Genomic DNA, 24,044 nt, shown 5'->3' on the forward strand with positions numbered 1-24,044 from the left:
AAAACCATGCCAAAATGTAAAGACCATCAAGGCTTGGAAGAAACTGCATCAACTAACGAGCAAAATAACCAGTTAATATCATAATGGCAGGATCAAGTTCACACATAACACTATTAACCTTAAATGTAAATGGACTAAATGCTCCAATTAAAAGACACAGACTGGCAAACTGGATAAAGAGTCAAGACCCATCAGTCTGCTGTATTCAGGAGACCCATCTCACCTGCAGAGACATACATAGGCTCAAAATAAAGGGATGGAGGAAGATTTACCAAGCAAATGGAGAACAAAAAAAAGCGGGGGTTGCAATACTAGTCTCTGATAAAACAGACTTTAAACCATCAAAGATCAAGAGACAAAGAAGGCCATTACATAATGGTGAAGGGATCAATTCAACAGGAAGAGCTAACTATCCTAAATATATATGCACCCAATACAGGAGCACCCAGATTCATAAAGCAAGTCCTTAGAGACTTACAAAGAGACTTAGACTCCCATACAATAATAATGGGAGACTTCAACACTCCACTGTCAACATTAGACAGATCAACGAGACAGAAAGTTAACAAGGATATCCAGGAGTTAAACTCATCTCTGCAGCAAGCAGACCTAATAGACATCTATAGAACTCTCCACCCCAAATCAACAGAATATACATTCTTCTCAGCACCACATTGCACTTACTCCAAAATTGACCACATAATTGGAAGTAAAGCACTCCTCAGCAAATGTACAAGAACAGAAATTATAACAAACTGTCTCTCAGACCACAGTGCAATCAAACTAGAACTCAGGACTAAGAAACTCAACCAAAACCGCTCAACTACATGGAAACTGAACAACCTGCTCCTGAATGACTACTGGGTACATAATGAAATGAAGGCAGAAATAAAGATGTTCTTTGAAACCAATGAGAACAAAGATACAACATACCAGAATCTCTGGGACACATTTAAAGCAGTGTGTAGAGGGAAATTTATAGCACTAAATGCTCACAAGAGAAAGCTGGAAAGATCTAAAATTGACACTCTAACATCGCAATTAAAAGAACTAGAGACGCAAGAGCAAACACATTCGAAAGCTAGGAGAAGGCAAGAAATAACTAAGATCAGAGCAGAACTGAAGGAGATAGAAACACAAAAAACCCTCCAAAAAATCAATGAATCCAGGAGTTGGTTTTTTGAAAAGATCAACAAAATTGACAGACTGCTAGCAAGACTAATAAAGAAGAAAAGAGAGAAGAATCAAATTGATGCAATAAAAAATGATAAAGGGGATATCACCACCGACCCCACAGAAATACAAACTACCACCAGAGAATACTATAAACACCTCTATGCAAATAAATTGGAAAATCTAGAAGAAATGGATAATTTCCTGGACACTTACACTCTTCCAAGACTAAACCAGGAAGAAGTTGAATCCCTGAATAGACCAATAGCAGGCTCTGAAATTGAGGCAATAATTAATAGCCTACCAACCAAAAAAAGTCCAGGACCAGATGGATTCACAGCCGAATTCTACCAGAGGTACAAGGAGGAGCTGGTACCATTCCTTCTGAAACTATTCCAATCAACAGAAAAAGAGGGAATCCTCCCTAACTCATTTTATGAGGCCAACATCATCCTGATACCAAAGCCTGGCAGAGACACAACAAAAAAAGAGAATTTTAGACCAATATCCCTGATGAACATCGATGCAAAAATCCTCAATAAAATACTGGCAAACCGGATTCAGCAGCACATCAAAAAGCTTATCCACCATGATCAAGTGGGCTTCATCCCTGGGATGCAAGGCTGGTTCAACATTCGCAAATCAATTAACATAATCTAGCATATAAACAGAACCAAAGACAAGAACCACATGATTATCTCAATAGATGCAGAAAAGGCTTTTGACAAAATTCAACAGCCCTTCATGCTAAAAACGCTCAGTAAATTCGGTATTGATGGAACGTACCTCAAAATAATAAGAGCTATTTATGACAAACCCACAGCCAATATCATACTGAATGGGCAAAAACTGGAAAAATTCCCTTTGAAAACTGGCACAAGACAGGGATGCCCTCTCTCACCACTCCTATTCAACATAGTGTTGGAAGTTCTGGCTAGGGCAATCAGGCAAGAGAAAGAAATCAAGGGGATTCAGTTAGGAAAAGAAGAAGTCAAATTGTCCCTCTTTGCAGATGACATGATTGTATATTTAGAAAACCCCATTGTCTCAGCCCAAAATCTCCTTAAGCTGATAAGCAACTTCAGCAAAGTCTCAGGATAGAAAATTAATGTGCAAAAATCACAAGCATTCTTATACACCAGTAACAGACAAACAGAGAGCCAAATCATGAATGAACTTCCATTCACAATTGCTTCAAAGAGAATAAAATACCTAGGAATCCAACTTACAAGGGATGTAAAGGACCTCTTCAAGGAGAACTACAAACCACTGCTCAGTGAAATAAAAGAGGACACAAACAAATGGAAGAACATACCATGCTCATGGATAAGAAGAATCAATATTGTGAAAATGGCCATACTGCCCAAGGTTATTTATAGATTCAATGCCATCCCCATCAAGCTACCAATGAGTTTCTTCACAGAATTGGAAAAAACTGCTTTAAAGTTCATATGGAACCAAAAAAGAGCCCGCATCTCCAAGACAATCCTAAGTCAAAAGAACAAAGCTGGAGGCATCACGCTACCTGACTTCAAACTATACTACAAGGCTACAGTAACCAAAACAGCATGGTACTGGTACCAAAACAGAGATATAGACCAATGAAACAGAACAGAGTCCTCAGAAATAATACCACACATCTACAGCCATCTGATCTTTGACAAACCTGAGAGAAACAAGAAATGGGGAAAGGATTCCCTATTTAATAAATGGTGCTGGGAAAATTGGCTAGCCATAAGTAGAAAGCTGAAACTGGATCCTTTCCTTACTCCTTATACGAAAATTAATTCAAGATGGATTAGAGACTTAAATGTTAGACCTAATACCATAAAAATCCTAGAGGAAAACCTAGGTAGTACCATTCAGGACATAGGCATGGGCAAAGACTTCATGTCTAAAACACCAAAAGCAACGGCAGCAAAAGCCAAAATTGACAAATGGGATCTCATTAAACTAAAGAGCTTCTGCACAGCAAAAGAAACTACCATCAGAGTGAACAGGCAACCTACAGAATGGGAGAACATTTTTGCAATCTACTCATCTGACAAAGGGCTAATATCCAGAACCTACAAAGAACTCAAACAAATTTACAAGAAAAAAACAAACAACCCCATCAAAAAGTGGGCAAAGGATATGAACAGACATTTCTCAAAAGAAGACATTCATACAGCCAACAGACACATGAAAAAATGCTCATCACCACTGGCCATCAGAGAAATGCAAATCAAAACCACAATGAGATACCATCTCACACCAGTTAGAATGGCGATCATTCAAAAGTCAGGAAACAACAGGTGCTGGAGAGGATGAGGAGAAATAGGAACACTTTTACACTGTTGGTGGGACTGTAAACTAGTTCAACCATTATGGAAAACAGTATGGCGATTCCTCAAGGATCTAGAACTAGATGTACCATATGACCCAGCCATCCCATTACTGGGTATATATCCAAAGGATTATAAATCATGCTGCTATAAAGACACATGCACACGTATGTTTATTGCGGCACTATTCACAATAGCAAAGACTTGGAATCAACCCAAATGTCCATCAGTGACAGACTGGATTAACAAAATGTGGCACATATACACCATGGAATACTATGCAGCCATAAAAAAGGATGAGTTTGTGTCCTTTGTGGGGACATGGATGCAGCTGGAAACCATCATTCTTAGCAAACTATCACAAGAACAGAAAACCAAACACCGCATGTTCTCACTCGTAGGTGGGAACTGAACAATGAGATCACTTGGACTCGGGAAGGGGAACATCACACACCGGGGCCTATCGTGGGGAGGGTGGACGGGGGAGGGATTGCATTGGGAGATATACTTGATGTAAATGACGAGTTGATTGGTGCTGACGAGTTGATGGGTGCAGCACACCAACATGGCACAAGTATACATATGTAACAAACCTGCACGTTATGCACCCTAGAACTCAAAGTATAATAATAAAAAAAAAAAAGAAAAAAAAAAAGAAAAAAAAAATAAAAAGTTGGGCAAATGACCTGAATAGGCATTTATGCAAATATATATATATATATATATATATATATATATATATATATGGCCAACACCATTTATGAATGATGTTATAACATATGAAAAGATGCTCAACATCACTAATCATGAGAAAATACAAATCAAAACCACAAAGAGATCTCACCTCTGGCTTAGATGTTCTGTATGCTCCAAATTTCATGTTAAAATGTGACTTCTTATGCCATCTCATGCCAGTTAGAATGGCAATTATTAAAAAGTCAGGAAATAACAGATGCTAGAGAGGACGTGGAGAAATAGGAATGCTTTTACACTGTTAGTGAGAGTGTAAATTAGTTCAACCATTGTGAAAGACAGAGTTGCAATTCCTCAAGGATCTAGAACCAGAAATACCATTTAACCCAGCAATCCCATTACTGAGTATATACTCAAAGGATTATAAACCATTCTACCATAAAGACACATGCACACGTATGTTTACTGCAACACTATTTTCAATAGCAAAGACTTGGAACCAACCCAAATGCCCATCAACAATAGACTGGATAAAGAAAATGTGGCACATATATACCATGGAATACTATGCAGCCATAAAAAAGAATGAGTTTATGTGCTTTGCAGGGACATGGATGAAGCTGGAAGCCACTATTCTCCGCAAACTAACACAGGAACAGAAAACCAAACAATGCATGTTCTCAATCATAAGTGGGAGTTAAACAATGAGAACAAATGGACACAGGGAGAAGAACATCACACCAGGGCTTGTTGGGGGATGGGGGCAAGGGGAGGGAGAGCATTAGGAAAAATACCTAATGCATGTGAGTCTTCAAACCTAGATAATGGGTTGATAGGTGCAGCAAACCACCATGGCACATGTAAACCTATGTAACAAACCTGCTCGTTTTGCACATGTATCTCAGAACTTAAAATTAAAAAAAAAAAAAAAAAAAAAAAAAAAAAAAACCCTCTTAGAAAAAATAACATTCGGGCTGGGCACGGTGGCTCATGCCTGTAATCCCAGAACTTTAGGAGGCCAAGGCAGGTGGATCACCTGAGGTCAGGAGTTCGAGACCAGTGTGGCCAAGATGGTGAAACCCCGTCTCTGCTAAAAATAAAAAAATTAGCCGGGCGTGGTGGTGGGCACCTGTAGTCCCAGCTTCTCAGGAGGCTGAGGCAGAAGAATCGTTTGAGCCTGGGAGGCGGAGGTTGCAGTGAGGCAAGATCGGGCCACTGCACTCTAGTCTGGGCAAGAGAGTGAGATCCTGTCTCAAAACAACAAACAAACAAACCAAAACACTTAAATGTATTAATCTTATCCTAAATTCTTTTACATTTTATTTTATACTTATAGAAGCCTTCCCATGTATCACATAAAATTCTCATGCTTAAAAATAATGTGACTTCCAATGTTGGAGGTAGGAAAGTAAAATGGCACAGCTGCTATGGAAAACAATATAGAGGTTCCTCAGAAAATTAAAAATAGAACTATCATATGATCCAGTAATCCCACTTCTAGGTATTTATCCAAATTATCGAAATCAGGCTCTTGAAGATATCTTTGCATTCCCATGTTCACTGCAGCATTATTTACAATAGCCAAAAGGTGGGAAAAAAATCTAAATGTTACCCAACAGATGCGTGGCCCAAAGTGGTGGTATATACATACATATTATTCAGTCATTAAAAAGAAGGAAATCCTGTCATATGCTGCTACACCATGGATGAGCATTGAGAATTTTATACTAAGTGAAATAAGCCAGTCACAGGACAAATACAGAACGATTCCACTTATGAGGTATCTAAAGTAGTAAAACTCTTAGAAGAAAAAAATAGAATGTTAGTTGCCAGGGGCTGAGGGATTAGGGAAATGAGGAGTTCCTCTTCAATGGATATATAATTTCAGTCATGCAAGATGAAAAAGTTCTAGAGATCTGCTGTACAATAATATGCATATAGTTAATAATAATGTAGCTCCTTCTAGCAAATCTTACCTCTGTGTCTTTCAGTGTTCCATTTTTATCTTTTCAGTCCTCTAATAACTTTAAAAAATTTCCCTATATTAATTTTCCTTGGTGTGTTTTTCTTTTCTGGACAGGATATTGACAGACACAAGACTTGGTACTAATAGTTCTATCAAAAAAAAAAGATAAAATGGGAATCTGAGATTGATGTGGGCATGACCCTAGTCTTAAACACACTGCTGAACTCCCATCCAATGGAGAATGGCATGTAATGACATCACAATTAGTTACTACTCAATGTTGATTACAGTGAACTGCCCTATTGACAAGTGTGTAAGGGGATGAAGTGACTGCTGTGATCATTACTATGAGCACCTCAAAGACTGAGAGGTGAAATAGCTGTATTTAACTATACTGGTAAATTTACATGATGAGGCCAAAGGCTTGAAATTCACAGTTCAAACAGAGCTTATAATGGTGGACCTAAAAGAATCTCTCCTTTGTTTTAGCCATACAACCAAGCTCACTGAAAACAAAATTTAATTGGAATGCTTGCAGAGTCACAATATAAGTTGAATACATAGATATGCCAAGGGAAAGGGAAGAAACTGATTGGGAAGGGGGAAAACCTTGAGACTTGAAATAGAGAATTCCTGGTGAATTTGGATGACTTTTGAACATCTAAACATTCCAAAGTATCCCTGAGTCTCCTTTAATAGAGAAAGAATGCACAGCTCTCCTGTCTGAGAAGTCTATGCACCTCAAGCTTGAGACCTTATAATGAGCTCAGCTGGGGAACTTATCCTGAAAAGGGATGCCTAGACTCCTCAAGACATACTCCTACCACCCCTTATTGGCTCTAGAAGCAAACAAGAATCAGATCTCAACATGCTCAAGAGCAAAAAGTTTCAAATCAGAATTGGAAGGAAATAACTTCTACTCCAAAATATTTGCAACATTTTACTAATTCATATTAGCCAAAGAAACCATATTAATAACAGAAATGATGATGCAGGACCAAAAATAAAGAGGATAGACTTCATAGAATAAAATTCAACAGGAATTTGTATTTAACTAAATAGCTTCAAAATATATAAAGGAAATTGTAAGAGATATAAAAGGATAAATAGAAAACTTCAAAGTCTACTTGTTGGTATAACATGCTTCATTCAGTTATATGATAGAACATTCAGTAACTGATAGAACAATTTAAAAAATAATTAGTAAGGAAATACAAAGCTTAAGAAATGTTAATCAAATTAATCTAATGTACACATGTAAAAACACCCAACAATTGCAGCACAGTTATGAAGTTCAAATGTGCATGGGACATATACTGAAATACATAATATCCATGGGCATGATAGAAGTATCAGCACATCCTAAAAATAAGAATTGGGGCCAGGCATGGTGGCTCACACCTGTAATCGTAGCACTTTGAGAGGCTGAGGCAGGCGGATCACCCAAGGTCAGGATTCGAGACCAGCCTGACCAACATGGTGAAACCTTGACTCTATTAAAAATACAAAAAAATTAGCCAGGCATGGTGGTGGGCACCTGTAATCCCAGCTACTCAGGAGGCTGAGGCAGGAGAATTGCTTGAACCTGGGAGGCAGAGGTTGCAGTGAGCCTAGATCACACCATTGCATTCCAGCCTGGGCAACAGAGCAAAACTCCATCTCAAAAAAAAAAAAAAAGAATTGCACAGTGTATGTCCCTTAATGACTGTGGAATTTAAAAAGAAAACTATATAAATACGAAGAGCTATTGACAGAGCAGGAGCATTGCCGTCTTGTACAAGCATCACCATTTTAAGGTTCACCTTGATAAAAAACTGCCTAAATCCAAAGGACATCAGCCTAATGGCTAAGGTCAGCATGACCATAAATGACAAATCACATCTCCAACCAGAAACATTCCAACCATAATATAAACCCCTCCCCAACTGGAGACATGCCAGCCCTGAGATAACCTCCCCTCCAGCCAGAGAGATGTCAGTTCCAAGATAACCTCCCCTCCAACCACAGACATTCCAACCCTGCCATAAATTTCTCTCTAACACAGAAACATTCCAAGCCTGTGATAAACTCTCTCACCCTAAAACCAATAAAAACTCTCAGTCCATAGGAGCGAGCACTCCTGACCAAAATCGACCAGAAGCCCCTCTCAGGTCTATTCTCCAAAATAAACCTGTCTTTGACTGTTGAGTCACTTTTCATGTTTCTTTCCTCTTTCTTTACTTCTTACATTTGGTGCCAAAACCCAGGATGGGTGTTGGCGATACAGGCTGTCTTGCAACCCAAGAAGCAGTGGATAGCAGCTGCTCATCCTGCTGGATCCTGAGAGTCTCTTGCCACCTACCTTGTCTTGTCTCTCACTTCACTTTTCGAGCAATTTGCATGAGGAGGACAACCAACCTGAAGGGGACTGTGAGGGTTCAGGTTGGGGCTACTCTCCAGTGAGCCCTCAAAACCTTCAGGTCTCAGGAATCCACCTCTGACCACCCATAATGGGTATTTCACTTTCTCCTCTCCTCCTCTCTCATCTTCCCTTCACTTTCTTTCTTGTATGGCTCCAGTCCAAGAGGCCCTTGCTGATTCAAACCAGAACATCCAATTTCAGACACTAATTCACCCAACTGGTAAGATCTGCCCTCCCCTGGCATTCTTACAGTACCTGGGGAAAGTTAGGTCTGCTGTCCCAGTCCTTGGAGGATCAGTGGGACTAAGCTAGAAGAAATCTTGAGTACGCCCAGTTTCTTCTTAGCTTGACGTCCTCTTTAGAAAAAGGATTCCAGGTTTCTGTCTTTTGTCTGGAGACAACTGGAACGAAAACAGACACCCTTGGCTTCTTCTTGCCAGTCCACATGTGTGCCAAACAAGCCCACATTCCTATGTCCTCTCCTCTGGGCTGTCTCCTTCACAACCTTGCCAAACTTGATGTATGCATTTAGTTTTTTATTGCAACACGGCCTGGACCCAATACAAATTAGATAATGACAGCTGATGGCCCAAAAATGGCACCTTTGACTTTCAAATTCTCAGGGACTTTGATAACTTTATAACCAGGAACAGTAAATGGCAAGAGGTTCTCTATATTCAGGCTTTCTTCTACCTTAGATCCCAACTCCCCCTGTGTCAAGCTTGTACTCCTCATGAAATCCATTTTCTTAATGAAAACCCTCCCTGGGTCTCTCCTTCCTCCCAAACTTCTTCCTTCAAAACTGCTTCTTCCAAAACCCCTTTTGACCCTGCAGATGAACTCGCTCTGTATTCTCATCCCCCTGCATCATGATGCTCCTCGCCTGTCTGAACTCTCTGCCCCAGTGTCCTGCCCTGACCCCAAGCCTTCAGCCCCAAATCCCACTTCTCCTCCTCCATCTGCTACCCATTCAAAAACCACCTGTGCTATTCTCCCTTTCTGAGAAGTGGCTGGGATTGAAGGCACTGCTCGTGTTCATATGCCTTTTTCCATGTCTGATTTGTCACAGATCAAACAGCATCTGGGATCTTTCTCTGAAAATCCCCCTCATTATCACAGGGAATTCCTGACACATAACCCAATCCTTTAATTTAACTTGGCATGATATTTATATAATTCTAACCTCCACTCTCACTCTGATGAAAAAGACCACTCAGCTTAATTAATATCCAAGCTAAGTATACTCAAAAGGCCTTTATGTTTTTCTCTTCATAAATCTTGTTTTCTTGGAAAAGGTATTTTCCCAGTTAACTGAAATACTTTTTTCCACTTTGTCTTCCCACTCTTGGTGCATGTATGAAGAACACAAAAATGACTTCTGGTGCCCTGGGACTCATTGGGAAAACAGAAAAGGCACCAAAAATCCTGTTTCAGGAAAAATCTCTTTTCCTTACAGAACCCCTGGAATTAGAGGTGAATAAGTACCTCTCAAAATCATCTTTGTCTTCCAGCTATACTTGTTTATTAGGCCCTGGAAACTGTTTTCCTAGCCCTGCTCTTTTTTTTTTTTTTTTTTTTTTTTTTTTTTTAAGACTTGCTCTGTCACCAGATTGGAGTGCAGTGGCACGATCTCAGCTCACTGCAACCTCCGCCTCCTGGATTCAAGTGATTCTCCTGCCTCAGTCTGCCAAGTAGCTGGGACTATAGGTATGTGCCACCATGCCCAACTAATTTGTGTGTTTTTAGTAGAGACGCAATTTCGTCATGTTGGCCAGGATGGTCTCGATCTCTTGACCTCGTGATCCACCCACCTCAGCCTCCCAAAGTGCTGGGATTACAGGTGTGTGCCATCACACCAAGGCAAAAAATAATCTCATACGGTAAATTCCTGTCCTAAAGTAAATTAACTGGTTGTTTAAAGAAAGGAATGTTTACAACAAGTCAGAAAGTCAAGGCATGTGAGAGATTAGTCTGTGAAGGTCATGAAAAATTTTATAAAAGGGAATTTATGCAAGAAATGTACAATTTAAAAGTGATTAGACCTCCTGAATGCTTTATAAAATGTCACTAATACCCTTAGCTGTACACTTCCATGGTTTGCAGCTAGGCAAGACCTAGGACACATTTTTACCTAGATTAAAAGGTTAAAGAATTGTTTTAAGTTGAATAAAATAAAAATGAAGGGTTAAGCAAGTTTTTCAAGGTTAATTGTGAAGAAAATTCTGTAAATTGAGCATTAAAAGCACAATGGGTTTTCTGAAAACACTAACCTGCTCTTTTACAAAAATTATAAAGGGTTAAAAAAAGGTCTATAAAAATCTTACCTTATGGTCAAACATTAAAATGAGGTACATGTGTCTACAAGTTTTATTAAAAATCGAGTTTAACATTAATAGCATACTAATACAAAGGTAAAACTTGGCTTATTTGGTATAAAAGCATACCGGAAGCATGGTCAAATATAAAATGGTGTTTGGTTTTCTTTGGGCTATATTTGTATAAACATGTTATTGGTATGTGTTCCAAAGTTATGTGAGACTCCTATAATTCTGATATCTTACTGTACATTATCAGTAATAATTATAATTTTTATGTTAAAATTATTGTGTGCCACGAAGGTAACAGATATCCCTGTCAATTGTGTCTTCAACCTTGGCTACCCTAAAACTTTTTGTCATCCATAAACAATTCTTGTCTTGTTTATATAAAACCACCTTCTAAAGGTGGTTTTATAACTGCTATAAAGCTCTAACAGGTGCCCTTGAATGAAAGATTTTGATGAAAAGTAGGACAGGAATTAACTGCATGAACTGAACTAATAGGGAGACTAGAGTGATCTTTCTGATGTTTTGTTTAAAATATTGCTAATCCCTTGTTTTGTTTTTCAAAGTCAAATAAACTTTTCTTTTGTGCTACTGACAGCTTTGAAAAATTTAGTATACTCCCATGAACAAAATTTAGAGCATACTTGTTTCTCTCTACCTGATTTTCTACAGAATTTGGAAACTATCTGTGAGTATTCTTAAGTTATGGCAATATAGTTATTTGCATAAGTTCAATAAGAATCTGTTTTCTTTATAAGAGGATACAATTGGAAAAACTGGTTATTTTTACCAAGACTTTGACTGGAATGGTATGCTTTCCTTTAAGGAATCAAACTTGATTTATGAAGCTAATAAAGCCCTTGGGAAACTGGCCTCATATTTTGTGTACACAGTCCCTGTACAGGGTTTCTGACCTGTGATAAGTAAAGAATGTCACTTTCTGACAGGTCAGGAACCCCAAGTTATCATGGAACCTCAAGAGGAGAGGAATTCACAAATACATAGGTAGTATTTGATGGTACAAACCCATGGCTGGGCTTGGCTTTAAAATGGTCTTATCTCAGATTCCATCTATGGAACAAAGTTCCATCAAAGCCAATTTAAAAGGCCTATGTCCAGGCATGGTGGCTTACGCCTGTAATCCCAGCACTTTGGGAGGCCAAGGCAGGCAGATCACCTGAGGTCAGGAGTTCAAGACCAGCCTGGCCAACATGGTGAAACCCTGTCTCTACTAAAAATACAAAACTTAGCCAGACATCATAGCAGATGCTTGTAATCCCAACTACTTGGGAGGCTGAGGCAGGGGAATCGCTTGAACCCAGGAGGTGGAGGTTGCAGTGAGCCAAGATCATACCACTGCACTCCAACCTAAGGGACAGAGCAATACTCCATCTCAAAAAAAATGGCCTACGTAACAAATAATTATTCTTGCTGCACTGTATGCAAATAATTAAACAAAGTATAATAAAGCAAACTAGTACTACTGTGATTTGTCTTTTAATAAAAATGGGAAACTAGAGAAAGAAAATTATGTTTTAAAAACTATTGCATACCTGTTGCTAAATTCTAGTGTTGCCTAATGTTCTTCAATTTTTATTATTTTCTACTGTTTAAATTACATTCCAATACCCCCTTCCTCACCAAATAAGTCTTGTCATTCCTACCTCTCTTTTTAAGCCAAATATTAAAACTTTTTAATAGAAATTATTTACTATGCTACCCTGTGGGGAATGCTTTACCCACTCTACTATTTGCAGTAGGACTATATACTGTAGCACCCTTAGGGTAGAATAGCAGACAGAATCTCAATTACTGTAGCATTTTGCTAAATTATTATCCTAACAGCAGGAATAACAATTACTAATAGAAAATAACACATGGGCCTTTCCAAACATGCATCTCTGCCTTTTATTGGGTGAGGAATGTTTCTATCTCAACCAGTCAGGCCTAGTAAGAAACACTGCTATATAATTTAAAGAAAGGGCTAAAAAGCTAAAGGAATACCAAAACAACCAAATAGATTCTTGGTTTGGGAACAAAATAATAGCATGGATCATCCCATTCCTGGGCCCTCTCCTAATAATATGCCTAGGACTAATGTTCTCACCCTGCCTACTAAACCTTTTTCAAAGATTTTTAACTGACAGAATCATGACCATTTCACAGACAACTACTCAAAAACATCTAGAGATGGCATTACTCCTACAATCACTCTGAGACCAGAAAACTCTCCAACCCCTTGTCCACAGGAATTAGCCAGAAAGAACACGTCACCCCTCATCCTTTTTATAACTATAGGGTCTGAATTGACAGAGCAGGAGCACCACCATCTTGGATAAGCACTGCTATTTTAAGGTTCACCTTGATAAAAAACTGCCTAAATCCAAAGGGCATCAGCCTAATGGCTAAGGTCAGCATGATCATAAACCACAAATCACATCTCCAACCAGAAACATTCCAACCACAAGATAAACCCCTCCCCAACCAGAGACACGCCAGCCCCGAGGTAACTTCCCCTCGAGCCAGAGAGATGTCAGCCCCAAATAACCTCCCTTCCAACCACAGACATTCCAACCCCGCCATAAACTTCTCCCCAACACAGAAACATTCCAAGCCTGTGATGAGCTCTCTCATCCTAAAACCAATAAAAACCCTTAATCTGTAAGAGAGAGCACTCCTGACCAAAATTGGCCAGAAGCCCCTGTCAGGTTTATTCTCCAAAATAAACTTGTCTTTGACTGTTGAGCCACTGTTCATGTTTCTTTCCTCTTTTTTTAACTCTTACAGCTAGAAAATAATTATATGCCTCAAAATTAAAGAGCATCCTTCTAAATAACCATGGTCCAAATATGTTCAAAATGCATAATAGAAAATTTACAACTAGTAAGGAAAATACTACATATTAAACTTGTAGGATGCAGCTAAAGCAATGCTTACATGGAAATTTCTGGCTTTCAGCCCATATATGAGAAAGGAGAAAGACTGAAAATATTTTATATAAAAAGTGATTTTTTAAAATAACAGAGAAAAATACCTAATTAAACCTTTAACAGAATAAAATAAAAACTAAGAATGAAAGTACAAAATAATTCATTATACAGTAGGGTTAACAATAATATATTGTGTATTTCAAAATAGCTAGAAATATTGAATATTCTCATCGCAAAGAAATGATAAATGTCTGAGGTGATAGATATGCTAATTATACTAATTTCATTATTATACACTATAAACATATATCAAACATCACACTATATCCCATAAATATGTATAATCATTATGTATCAATTAAAAATAAATTTTCAACATTAATAGATGTTTAAAATTTTTTTTAAAAATTTAAAAATCAAAGACAAAAGCTGGTTCTTGAAAGTAATAATAAAATTTATGAATATCTAGCAATATTGATCAATATTAATAGGGAAAACACAAATTGTAGGTATTAGTTCCTATACACATTTTCAAAACAATGAGAAGGTACTAAGGTACAACTTTATGGCAATAAATTTGAAAATTTCAGCAACATGAGAAAAATACCTTTAAAGATACAATGAAAAGATTTTTGGGTAGAAAAACATGGCTGAATAGAAAACTCCACCAATCATCCCCACTGAAGAAACACCAAGTTTGACAACTATCTACAGAAAGGCAGCACCTTCATAGGAACCAAAAATCAGGTTAGCATTCACAGAGCCCAGTTTTGACTTATTATTGCTGAAGAGGGTAGGAAAGACAGTCTTGAATTGCTGACATGACCTCTCCCCTATCCCACCTGGCACAGAGAATCTGTGCACTTGGGAGAGGGGCAGTGCAGAGATTGTGAGGTTTTGCATTGAACTCAGTGCTTTGCCGTCACAGCACAAAGCAGAACCAGGCTGTGCTCACCTGACACCTGCCCAAAGAGGGAGCATCAATAATCTGTTGCCTACAAGAAATGTACTTCACCTATAAAGACACACAGAGACTGAAAATAAAGGAATGGGAAAAGATATCCAATGCCAATGGAAACCGAAAAAGAGCAAGAGTCACTATACATATATCAGACGAAATAGATTTCAAGAAAAAAAGAAGAGACAAAGAAGGTCATTATATAATGATAAAGGGGTCAATTCATCAAGAGGATATGACAATTGTAAATATATATGCACCTAACACTGCAGCATCCAGATATATAAAGCAAATATTATTAGAGCTAAAGCAAGAGAGAGACTCCAATACAACAATAGCTGGAGACCTCAACACCCCACTTTCAGCATTGGATAGATCTCCCAGGCAGAAAATAAACAAAGAAATGTCAGACTTAATCTGCAGTATGGAACAAATGGACCCAAAAGATATTTACAGAACATTTCATCTAATGGCTGCAGAATATACCTTCTTTGCCTCAGCATATGGATCATTTTCAAGGACAAGACCACAAAACAAGTCTGAAAACATTCAAAAAACTGAAATAACATCAAATATCTCCTCTGACAACAATGAAACACAACTAGAAATCAATAATAAATGGTATTTTGGAAACTGTAGAAACGTGTGGAAATTCGACAATAAGCTCCTGAATGACCAGTGGATCAATGAAGAAATTAAGAAGAAAATTGAAACATTTCGTGAAGCAAATGGTAATGGAAACACAACATAAAAAAACCTATGAGACACAGTAAAAGCCATACTAAGAAAGAAGCTTACAGGTATAACCACTGTGAACTCCCAAAATTTGAGACAGGTCTCAGTTAATTTAGAAAGTTTATTTTCTCAAGTTTGAGGATGTGCACCCATGACACAGTGTCAGGAAGTCCTGATGACATGTGCCCAAGTTGTTCGGGGCACAGCTTGGTTTTATACATTTTAGGGAGACATGAGACATCAATCAATATATGTAAGAAGTACATTGATTCCATCCAGAAAGGCGGGGACAACTCAAAGCAAAGAGGGGACTTCCAGGTCACATAGGTGAGAGACAAATGGTTGCATTCTTTTGAGTTTCTGATAAGCCTTTCTAAAGGAGGCAATCAGAATATGCATCTATCTAGTGAGCAGAGGGATGACTTTGAATAGAATGGAAAGCAGGTTGCCCTGAGCAGATCTGGGTTTGAATTTTCCCTTTAGCTTAGTGATTTTGGGGGTCCAAGATACTTTCCTTTCACAGCACCTACATCAAAAAAAGGGAAATCTTCAAATAAACAACCTAACAATGCATCTTAAAGAACTAGAAAAGCAAGAGCAAACCAAACCTCAAATTAGTAAAAGAAAAAATAATAAAGATCAGAGCAAAGTTAAATGAAACTGAAATGAAGAAAATACAAAAGATCAACATTTCAAGACATTGAAATGAATACAAAAAAAAAAAAACTCAAAAAACAAAAAACTGGTTTTTTGAAAAGTTAAGCAAAATTGACAAACCTTCAGCAAGACTAAGGAAAAAAGACAGAAGACCCAAATCAATAAAACCAGAGATGAAAAAGGAGACATCACAACTGATGTCACAGAAATTCAAAGCATCATTAGTCGCTACTATGAGCAACTATATCGCAATAAATTGGAAAATCTAGAAGAAATGTATAAATTCCTAGACACATACAACCTACAAGATTGAACTATGAAGAAACCCAAAGCCTGAACACACCAATAAAAAATAACGAGATAGAAGCCATAATGAAAAGTCACCCAGCAAAGAAAAATCTGGGATGTGATGGCTTCATTGCTGAATTCTGCTCTAACTTTAAAGAGCTAATACCAAACCTGCTCAAATAGTTCCAAAAGTAGAGAAAGGGATACTCCTAAACTCATTCTACAAGGCCAGTATTACCCAGATACCAAAACCAAAGACACATCAAGAAAAAGAGAGTCACAGGTCAATAACACTAGTCAATATTAATGCAAAAATCCTCAAAAAAAAAAACTAGCAAACCAAATTCAAAAGCATATTAAAAAGATCATTCATCATGACCAAGCAGGATTTATCACTGGGATGTAAGGATAGTTCAACATATGCAAATCAATTAATGTAGTACATTATATCAACAGAATGAAGAGCAAACACCATGTGATCATTTCAACTGATGTTGAAAAGGCATTTGATGAAATTCAACATCCCTTCAGGATAAAAAAAGAAACTGGTATAGAAGGAACATACCTCAACATAATAAAAACCATATATGACAGACCCATAGCTAGCATCATGAATGGGGAAAAACTAAAAGCCTTTCCTTGAAGGTCTGGAAAACGACAAGGATGCCCACTGTCAGCACTGTTATTCAACATTGTATTGGAAGTCCTAGCTAGAGCTATCAGACAAGAGAAAGAAGTAAAGCGCATCTGAACTGGAAAGGGAGAAGTCAAATGATTACTGTTCACTGATGATATTGTCTTATATTCGGAAAACCTAAAGACTCCACCAAAAAACTATTAGAACTGATAAATTTAGTAAAATTGCAGGGTACAAAAATTGGTAGCATTTCTATATGCTAACAGTGAACAATCTGAAAATGAAATAAAAAAGTAATCCCATTTACAATAGCCACAAATAAAATAAAATACCTTTTAGAATGGCTGCTATCAGGAAAATAAAAGATAACAAGTGTTGGTGTGAATGTGGAGAAATGGAGCCCTTGTACGCTGTTGGTGGGAATGTAAATTGGCATAGCCATTATGGAAAATAGTATGGAGATTCCTTAAAAATTAAAAATAGAACTATCTACTAACTAGAACAATTAACAACTCCACTTATAAATATATATCCAAAGGAACTGAAATCAGGATCTCAAAGAGATAACTGCACTCTCATGTTCACTGCAGCATTATTCACAATAGCTAAGATATGGAAACAATCTAAATGTCGACAGATGAATGGATAAATTGTGATACACACACACACACACAGGAATATTATTCAGCCTTAACAAAGAAGAAAATCCCGCCATTTACAACAACATAGATAAACCTGGAGGACATCATGCTAAATGAAAAAAGCCAGATGCAGAAAAACGAATACTGCTTGATCTCTTACAAGTGGAATCTAAAATAGACTCACAGAAGCAGAGAATAGAATAGTGGCTGCTAGGAGCCAGGGGTAGCAGGAAATGGGAAGACATTTGTCATGGAGTACAGAGTTTTGTTAACAGTTGAGGGTGTCCAGGTTTTTGGCATCCTGAACAAATTTGAAAAAACGTACAAACAGAGCAAGGAAGGAATGAAGGGATTTATTGAAAATGAAAGTACACTCCACGGTGTGGCAGAGGGCCCGAGCGTGGGGGCTCAAAGGCCCCATGACAGAATTTTTAGGAGTTTAAATACCCCCTAGAGTATTCCACTGGTTGCTTTGGGTATGCCCTATGTAAATGGAGTGGATGAAGTAAAGTTACAAAGTCATTTACGACATACGCCCTATGGAGAGAATATTTTCCTGTTATAGCTGAAGTATGAATTGCCCTTATGTTCCCAGCCTCCAGACTCTATTTTCCTGCCTCAGTTTCAGTAATGAAAGTGAATACGTTCTGGAAATCCAATGTACAACAAACAATGTGACTATCGTTAACAGTACTGTATTTTAGACTTGAAATGTACTAAGTGCATAGATCTTATGTGTTCTCACCACAAAAAAAGAAAAGAAATAAAATAACTGTGAGATATCGATACATTAATTAGCTTGATTGTGGTGATTACTTCACAAAGCAAGTGTATATCAAATCATCAAGTTGTATACCTTAAATACATGCAATTTTAACTGTAATTTTAAAAAAGGTGAAAAATCACACTGTTTAGAGAATTTTCTATAACACATACACTATTTACTGCAGGAATTTGGTAAAAATATACCAACACCCTCTTAGTCTTTTTTGGGAAACTCTTGCATTAAATCCCTTTTAGGGACAGCCAGCAGCTAGAGTTAGCAAACCTAAAATTTAGTTTTACCTTCTTTTTTTCACGACAGACATTAAGGGGTGCCTTTGCTCTAATTTTCCATAGCCTCTTACAGTGTGGCCAAGATTCCCTAAGTTTCTCTCTTCTGAATTTACTTTAATTTCCATCACCCCAGTGCAACTTTTTCTGCTGTCTCTACTCATCCCTCTGCACCCTCTTACGTCTCCCTTCCAAACCATTTAGTTTCTGGTTCATTTCCCTCTTGTTTTCACCATCTACTTTTTCCGTTAAACCTCTCTCCTGCCAGCTTCCTATCCCTAGAATCTCAGCCTTACCTGCCACAGTTCCTTTTAACTGACCAAGGACGAGAAACCTCTCCCTGGATAGGGTGGCGGCCAACAAACCCAGGAGGCAGGGCTCCCTCCTCCGAAGAGCATTTTCCGACTCGTCTCCAACCCCACTTTCCTAGCGGTCACCAACCAAGTCTTTCCAGAAGGCAGCTGCCTGAAACAGGTGCAGCCGGAAGCCTGCAGCAGGACGCTCTCCTGCTGTTCGGGTGATGCTCCTGGCCCCTGCCAGCGGCTCACAAACCAGGCCCTACTGGCGCTCTGCCCCGCCCAAGTGGTAATTCCCCAGAACTTCCCCCTGCGAAGTGGGGCCTTCAACAAGTCTGAGGGCTGTCTTAACGGCCTGCACCTGCGGCGCCATACTACGTCATTCGTTTAGGGCCTAAGAGGCCCTTCCTTTCCAGGCACCTCCTAGTGCTCACCTGCGTGGAGCAGTGCGCTCCCCACGAGGATCAGCCCTTTGTCCAAGATGACTGCTACTATCATGGTTATTTGGAGTACCCAGCCCCGAGTCTCTGGGAGTCCTCAGTACCCCTTTGGAAAACTTTGGAGGGATGTACAGATACAGATAACCAAACAAACTTACAAAACCAAGCCCATAAGCCATTTTACCACATACGAACACCAGATAAGATAGGATTCAATTGTCGCCTTGAAATGTGGCTTAACAAAAGAGGAAATACAGCTGAGCTTTGAACAACATGAGTCTGAAATGTGCAGGCCCACTCATGCGCGATTTTTTCAATAAATACAGTCGGCCCTCCGCAAACGCAGATGCAGAAAATACAGTATTCACAGAATGTGAAACCTACATATATGGAAAACCGACTTTTCATATACACAGGTTCTGCAGGGCTAACTACAGGACGGAAGTATGCATGGATTTAGGTATACGTTGGAGTTCAGGAACCAATCTCTGTGGTACACCAAGGGACAACTGTGTAATCAGAAGCTGCGGTTTGAGATAGAGAATTCAAAACCACCACAACATTCTGTTGGCTGGTGGACTCACTGCTGGCCCTTTGTGGAGTAGTAGTGGTGGGTAACTACAGTTTCAACTACTCAAAGTCAACAAAAGATAAATGTGATCAATTTAGTAGATTCTACTTCAATTCAGTTAGGCCTTCAGGTTTCTTTGAGACCGAGATTTGGAAATGAGAATCTTATCAATGTTGAACAAGACATAAGTCAACTTCTTGACAGTTTCAGTGAATACAGCAGTGTTCACCTTTATCCTCATTTGCCATGTGATTCTTGGACTCTCTGTGGGCAATAATTTTTAATCTTTGGATTGGCTTGGATTCAGGAATATGCTCCCCTCATTTTGGGTCAGCAGTTTGTATAAAGAGAGATTTCTTTCATTTTGCAATAGCCACTGCTCACCCACTGGGCCATAATTTTGGTATGTCTCACACTGAGGAATTCTGCTTATGCAGGAAAAAAGCATTGCATCATGAATGCCTATAATACAAATACCAGCATTTTAGGCATTGTGATTAACCTCATGAACCACAGAGGAGTCTGATAAACACACTGTCTTCTTGAAATGTTAACCCACTGGAACAATGTGGTACCAAGATACTGGAAGGTGAAGAAGGGTGTGACTATGAGTCAGAACTTCAATGCAGAAAGGATCCTTGCCATGACTCTAATTGTAAATTAAAACCTTGGGCAGATTGTGATTTTGGGCCTTGTGGTGTGAAATGTAAATTTACTTCTCTGGGAAAGCTGTGTAGAGCACACATCAGTGCGTGTGACCTTCTTGAACGGTGCTATGAAAGTGCAAGGTGGTGCCCTGAGGATCCTTATGTATCAGATAGGACACTTTGTGGTCTACAGTGTCTACTCCTATCACAAAATATGCAACAGTCACAATAAAAAATGCAGATATATTTTTGGCCAGACAGCAAGGAGTGAGTGCCTCTCTGAGCTGTTATAAAAAATTAATATACAAGGAGATCATTTCAGTTCCTGTGGCATGGAAGGTTTAATATACAAAAGATGCCCTTCTTCAAATAATTTGTGTGAGAGTCCACTGTGAAAATATATAAACAATTTCCAATGTAAAACAACATAATGCTATGATTTAAAAATCAGTTAATGGTCCCAGATGTTGGGCAACTATTACTTTGGAAGGGATACAGTTGATATTGGGCAAGTAAAAGATGGTACTTTGTGTGGCCTAGAAAAGATATATATGAGACGGAGCTATGTCAATTATTCTATATATGACTGCAAATTGGAGAAATGTCACAAGATTGCCACGGTTTATATGGGTGGGCCCTCCCTACTGTGAGGTTACCGGCTATGGAGGAAGCTGAAACAGTGGCTCAGCTCCAGGGGGTAGTCTCCTTCCCCAACTATTAACAATTCTTTGCACAGTAATTCTACTCACACTCTTTTGCCTTGCCTCATTGTCTCATGCCTCATTATCTCATTATCAGAGTACTGTTTTCAACAAAGTTTTTACTCAAGAAAATATCATTAGGATTTAAACAGGAAATAGAAGTATTACAAAATATTCACTGATTCAGAGAAAACATTTTTGGAAAGAGAAGATAGTGCATGATCACTGTCCAGTGACCTCCAGTTCATTAATTAAGACAAGCTTGTCCAACCCATGGCCTATGGGCTGCATGTGGGTCAGAATGGCTTTGAATGCAGCGCAACACAAATTCATAAACTTTCTTAAAACATGATGAGTTTTTTTTTGCAATTTTTTTTAGCTCATCAGCTATTGTTAGTGTATTTTATGTGTGGCCCAAGACAACTTTTCTTCTAGTGTGACCCAGGGAAGCCAAAAGATTGGACACCCTTGATTAAAAAGATATGATCAAAGGCAGATTTTCTTGGTTCCTTATATTTAATTGAAAGAAAAACAGGCACTGAATTTTTTAAATTAAACATCTTGTCCTTAAAAAAAGTACTCATTTCTTTCCATTTAAGGTAGGATTGCACTCTGTAGGAAATCCTGGAATGTGTTCCATTATTTTTATCTTATTAGCTCTGTGGATACACCCTCTAACCAGATATAAGGTAACAAGTATGTGGCACAATCACAGAGACAGAATATTGTACAGGCTCCCTTTGTAAAATCTGAAGGAGAAATAGTAGAAGCAATCAAAGCAAAGAATAAGGATAATAAATTTATCCTATAAAGGGACAAAAATTATAAAGGAACAAAAATTATAAAGTGATATAGAAAGACTTGTAGTCAAATACAAGGATTTTGTAGCAAGCCCAGTGAAGTAGTTTCAAAAAGGAATCTGGTAAGAAAACATAAATAGATCAGACTTGATATTTACTACCCTGGCTACTAAGAAAGGAAACTTAGAGATTCTAGCTGTCTTTAACTGCCAATTAGATGTCTGGATAATGATGCTGGTGAATTACTTTTCAAACATATATATCTGTGTGTCTCTGTGTTATACATGTATGAATGTGTGTGTGTGTGTGTGTGTGTGTAGTGCCAAGTACAGTGTTCAGAGTTGTAGAGACTCTCCTGCCCTCAGAGTTGCTCATTGTCCAGCTGGGAGAAACAGATAAGAGAGTACAGAACTACAGTGGAGTGGAGTAAATGCTATAACATGGGTGTGCACAGTGTTCTTGGAAGTACAAGTTATTGGAGGGGAGACATGAAAATGAAGTAAAAATAAATAGAATATATAAATAAATTGGGGAGGCAGAATACACAAATTTCAGGCAAAAGGAAAAACATTTGCCAAACAAACAAACAAACAAAAAAACTATCATCAGCATTTGACAGAGTTGATGACTTCCTCCTCTTTGAATTTCTTTCTTCATTTGGTTTCCATGGGATCACTTCAGTAGCTGCTACTTCTCATATTCAATTGCTATTATTTTATATCTTCCCTATCTCCCCCAACACTAAGTGTTGTTAGAGTTCCAGTGCTCAGTCCTTGGACATCTTTTTAACTCTCCCTATACTCATTCTATTGATGATCTCATCCATCTCATGGTATTAAAGACCATATATATTCTATGATGACAAAATGTGTACCTCCAGCCTGGGACTTCTGTAAAACCTAAATTCATGCTTCTAACTGCCTACATGGCATCATCACTTGAGATGTCTAATTGGCATCTGGAAATAAATATGTCCAAACTGAATTCTTTAGCTCCCTCCTTCCACCACCTCCTCCCTAAAACTGCTTAACACACAGCCTTCCCCATCTCAGTTAATCCCAATTCTATCCTTCAAGTTGCCTAGAAAAACAAAAACTTATAGTCATCCTTAATTCCTTTTTTTTTTTTTTTCATCATACCCCACAACCGATCTGTCAGCAAATCCTATTGTTTTGACCTTTAAAATCTGATCACTTCTCACCATCCCCACCATTATCACCCTGGTCAAATTCACCATTGTCTCCCACCTTGATTACTGCCTTAGCCTCCTAACATGTCTCCTGCATCCATTCTTATACTCGACACTCAATTCTCATATATCAGGGAAATTGTTTTAATATAAGTCATATCACATAATTACTTTGCTCAGAATGCTCCAGTGGTTTCCCATCTTATTCATAGTAAAAGTCTGTACAAGGCTTTACAAGGTTGTACCCAATATACCTCCTGCCATCACTATCGCTCTCTCCTTTTTTACCTAATTCATCTCCTATTTATTCTTCCCTTTGTTCATTTCAGCTGGTCTCCTTGCTGATACACTAACAGACCAAGGCATACACCCACCTCTTTATTCTTGCTGCTCCTTTGACCTGTGTAGATGGAGGGAAGGAAACCTGGAGAGAGGTAAAGATAAAGAAAGGAATGAAGAAAGCAAGGGAGGGATGATCCATAAAGTAAATCCATTTGAATAAAGGAATGTATTTAAATGACTAGCCTATGACCAAGATAGGGAGGTTATTCTATTATTTCTCTTGTGTTAATAATTATTATTATGTTATTGTATCACCCATTAACCTAATTCACTACATT

The sequence above is a fragment of the Chlorocebus sabaeus genome, chromosome 24 (assembly GCF_047675955.1).
Source record: "Chlorocebus sabaeus isolate Y175 chromosome 24, mChlSab1.0.hap1, whole genome shotgun sequence".
Lineage (NCBI taxonomy): Eukaryota > Metazoa > Chordata > Mammalia > Primates > Cercopithecidae > Chlorocebus > Chlorocebus sabaeus.